Genomic DNA, 5,102 nt, shown 5'->3' on the forward strand with positions numbered 1-5,102 from the left:
CGCTGAACAAAGAACTCTTCGATAAACACTCTGAAGTCATAGTTGAATTGGTAAAGATGTGTTTTTTTTTTCATAGTTGGTCAATTGGTAATGATGATTCTCTCTTTCATTTATGTTGGGACTATAGTAATAGAATGAAAGTTGGTTATACAGATTAAAGGACTGGATGTCCTCTTTAAGTTATGTTTTTAAAAATGGGAGTTGAGCGAGTTGTGCAACTGGAATAGGAGAGTGTTCGAGGTTCAACAAACTGATACGTAAGTATCAATTGAATTTTGTATGCTAGTGGTTAATCCTTTTTTTTAGTGGGGCAAATGTGATATCTGATTCATCATTTTTTTAAACCATTGGTTGCATTTACATAATTTCTCGTGTGGAGTTCTAATGTTGGGATGCATCAAACACTGTGTGCGTAGCTTTGGCTTTGCATTCTCCTTGGTAGGACAATTATTTATTTAATCAGTGGTTGCATTTGAAGTGGTTTTTGAGTAAATACTAACGCTATTGTGGATTTTGGAATGCTAGGATAAGAACCTCAGGGTAAACCTGTTCTTGCAAGATGCGTACAATGATTTCAATGATTTAAAGGACAAACCGGAGGACATCATGCCGAAAGAGCGGAGGGGCAGTTAAAGGACGAACTCGCAACTCAGTATGTAATGGTAATCCTGTAATCTGAAGTAGCATTGGCACTAGTTTTTTTGGGTAAATCTGTAGGTGAACTTTGGACTGTATATGTCTGTTGGGTGCTTATTTTTGGCTTGCATGAACTTGAACTTTCTAGTGTTATTTTGGATCTTGTTGGATTACATATGCAGTCCACTTGATGAAAATTTTGGTCCTTGTTGGGCCTTGTTTGGATGTCTTAAATTCTCAATGTTTCCTTTTAAGTTTTTTATATGGTCTTTGAAGTGGTTTGGAGAAATGGGTATGAGTGTAGTAGTGTCTTTGAGTTTAGAAATTTCAAGTTTGGCGCACTGCGTAGGTGAATTGTTGCATTTAAGGTATTTAGATTTCTCATGGAATGTACATCTACAAGTGCTTCCTAAGTCAATTACAAAACTATGTAATTTACAAACCTTGATTTTAAAGTATTGCTCCAATTTGAGAGAGTTGCCAAAAGAACTGGGTAGACTAGTTAAGCTTAGGTTCTTGAATGTAGAGGAATGTAAGAATATGAAGTATATGCCTAAGGGCATAGGTAAGTTGTCTTGCCTTTATTAGCTAAGTGATTTTATGGTGGGTGGAGGAGGGAGTACTTTAAGTTGGAAACATTGGTTTGATAGCCTAGAAGACCCAAGGGCTCTTAATAAACTTGAAGGTAGTCTTAACATTCACATCTGGTGGCCGAAAATGGTTAGGAATATAGTTAAGGAAGATGATGATATGAGAGAAGGATTAAATTTGAGGAATAAAGAACATCTCATTGAGTTAAGGGTATATTTCACACACGAGGAGGGCAATGATGGAGGAAAGGAAGAAGAGGTAAGCTTGTTGGAAGGTTTGTAGCCACATTCTAATCTGAAGCGTTTAACTATAGAGAATTACAATGGTGTAAAAATGCCTAGTTGGTTAACCCTTCTTCAAAATATAGTAAATCTTAATCTTTATGGTTGTGAGGAATTAGAGTACTTGCCTTGCCCGGGAAACTTGCGTCGTTTGAAATGCATTCAACTTAGTAGATTAGCAAAACTTGATGACATAGAAGTAGACGATCATGATCCTTCATGGGCAAATTCCAATACAATGATGCCAGTGTCTTTGTGCGAAATAAGCTACAATTCAACTAGTTTGCATAAAAATACAAATTTTCACATAGAAATAAAAATAAGCTTAACAAAATTACAATCATAGTTGAAGTTCACATTACTAGCTTAAAAATAACGATAACAATAATACAAATTTAATTACTAATTATGTTTAAAGAAAACCTAACGCTTAAACATTCAAGGGACCATGGTTATGAATTGTTGATTGCCTTTCGACGAACCTACCATTCGTCATCACTATCATCATCATCATCACTGCTAATAGTGGTCCACCTGTCCGCCGACGTGTCACCTTGTTTGTTCTCATACAATTGCTTTGCATACTCTAATTTTTTGGACATAGTCGGGTGGGTAGTCACTATACTCGAATGGCTCAGCAATGACTAGATTCAGATTAGCCATGTCGTCCCACACATTTTCAGCAAGCATTTTGCTTCTAAAATACATCCTTTGCTCGGGATCGCTGGCTATCATCTCAATTGGGTCTTCATGACTAAAATTAAGCCATTCGAAAGTTATCTTGTACTTCTTTTTTCTGTAAAAATGCACTTTCGACCTAGCATAACGAGCCCCCATTTCTCACCATTTGGGCAGTGGTATTTCAATGCATTTTCCGCCATCTCACTACCACTCCTCAAGGTGGTGAAACAATTCAAAGAAACTTTTCAAATACTCACAATAATATGGGAAGTTGTAACATTCATTGATTGTTTTCCTCAAACTCCTCAAGTTGAAACTAACACAAATTTTAGCAACATACAATAGATACCACATGAAACAATAAGCCTCTTTGCGAAAGTGTGTTGGCTTACTGATACTAAAAATTGTCAAGAAAGGGTAGTCCGGGTGAAAGTCAATATCTTTGACGGGATTTACTAAACCACCTCTTGCAATAGTGGCTAGTTGATGGCTCATCATGTTACGTTTGCTACGTATTGGCATGTGGTGATTTCAAATGACATCATTGAGATCGTGGAGACCATTCCGATTCATCCTCCCTACGAAATGCAAAAGCCTCTTTCTCTTCTTCTTTTCTCGGCTGTTGGCTACACAAAAATAGGGAAATCAAAAACCACTTCAGTACAAGCATTAGAACATTAACAACATTAACCTTTTAAGAAGACCTTCTCACCTTTGTTCCCCATTGCTACTCCAGCTGCAACTACAAGTACTGCTACTGAGGTTTGTTTTACAACCACTTACCGTATAAATAAGCAAGCTACCTCAGATACTTATTTTATAAATGCACTCTAACCAACCCATGTACTTTGTATTTAAAACAAGTTTGTCAAAAAGGTTAAGGCTGGTGCATGGAGTAACCATTTTAATGTTTCCTTCCCCTAAAAGCTAGTGTAACTAGGTCTGATTGCATTGAACCAAACGCTCTTGTGTGAGTTCACCTTTTTCCTAGTTAAGTTGTCCTTTGATGAAACTGGAAATCAGTTAGATGTTAAATATTTCCAGCTGTCTCATTTGTTATTCTAGTCTCTTGCTACGAATTGGCAATCTAGCTTTTAAGGGATTTGATTTTTGAATGTCATTTTTCCCTATTATTAATTCAAATTTTTATAAAAATAAGCTGAGGAATTATTATAGCTCTCTCTGTAAACTAGTTCTTAGGAAATGAGTCCAAATTCTCCTTATTTTGTCAGTTTAATACTTTTTATTTCTTTATAACTTTTTTTGTCTTGTCACATCCTAGAAGTTGTGTGTCAGTAATAGGTTTTACTTGTTCAGTTGAACTAAACATTAGGTCTGTAGATTCTACAAGGCAAAAGATATTTTTCAGATCTTGTTGTACTTTTGTTCAATTTCAATGTACTTTTATTAACTCTAGGAGGAAAAGGGAGTTGGAAGGTTCAGGCCTTAATATAAGTTCATCTTCCCTTACTTTCTACCTCTTCCTCTTCCTCTTCATATCTTTATCTTCTTAAAAGAAAAACTCCTTAAACTAAAACACTAGTAGAAAAAATGCTATTTGTAACTAATAAAAATGGACTATTTGTAACTAACATTGGGGGTTACAATTGTTGGGGTTACATATAGTCCAGTCATTTGTAATGGACATTGTTGGTTACAAACAGGTACCTATTTGTAACGAACATTTCAATTGTCCGCTACAAATAGGTGTCTATTTGTAACTGACAAATTGATATGTCCGTTACAAATAGGCACCTATTTGTAACGGACATATTAATTGTTAGTTACAAATGCTTATTTTCGATATTAAAAAATATACCTAGCATTATGTCCCGTTGAACCTGAACTCGAACCTGACAATACCCTGCCCATGACCCAAACCCAGGCCACCCCCATTACCCCAACCACGACACAATCCCACATCCCAAACCATCCTCACTACCACCATGACCCACCAGGCCCCAACCCCGTGACCCACACCACCACCCACTACAAGAAAGTCATGTTTTACCAATGTCCCCAATAGGAATCCCACCACCCTAACTCGTACCCCTTCTCCCTAACCCACGACCGCCACAAAACCACCAATACACACCAAATGCCACCACAAAACACTCATAAACAACTAATCATCATACAAATAACAAAACCTTAAAATTATACACAAATATTATGAAATTTATAGACGATAAATTTGTGTAAATAACAAAAAAAATTTAAAAATTAACATAAATTATATACAAAATATTCTAAAAATTCGAAAGGACTAAATAATTATACAATTATCTAAAAATTATAAATTAAAATCGCAATTACATAAAAAAATAATTACAATTAGAATTTTGAAATAAACAAAACTAGATCTAATGTCTAATCTAAATGAAAATAAGATCTAAAAATCAAAAACCTTGGGTTGACAATGGATGCACGGTTGTTAAGCGGTGTGTGCACGGTTGTTGACGGTGGATATATGTTCGTGGGTTGATGATGAAGCTCGATTGTTGACGATAACAGTACATGGGTGGCACGCGGTGTGGACTTGAGGATTATCGTGGAGGAATGAATTTCTAAGAAATTGAGGGAAAGATGATGGAGAAAGAAGGAGGACAGAGAAATTCGAGAGGAAAGAGGAACGAAGGAAGAGTGAAAGAGGGGAGGAGGATAAAGAGAATTGAGAGGAAAGAGAAAGATAAGAAGGGAGGAGGAGAGAGAATAGAGATGAGAAATAAAGAAAGGGGGCGGCTGTAGTCGTATTTAGGGTTCGGGAAAGAAAAATAATGGGCTTTGGACGGTTATAGAAAAATAGTCTTCCTATTTGTAACCAATTATATGTTGTCCGTTACAAATAGGATGTATTTGTAATTAACATTATGTTGTCCGTTACAAATAGGATATATTTGTAACCAACATTAT

This window comes from Chenopodium quinoa, unplaced genomic scaffold (assembly GCF_001683475.1).
Source record: "Chenopodium quinoa cultivar QQ74 unplaced genomic scaffold, ASM168347v1, whole genome shotgun sequence".
Lineage (NCBI taxonomy): Eukaryota > Viridiplantae > Streptophyta > Magnoliopsida > Caryophyllales > Amaranthaceae > Chenopodium > Chenopodium quinoa.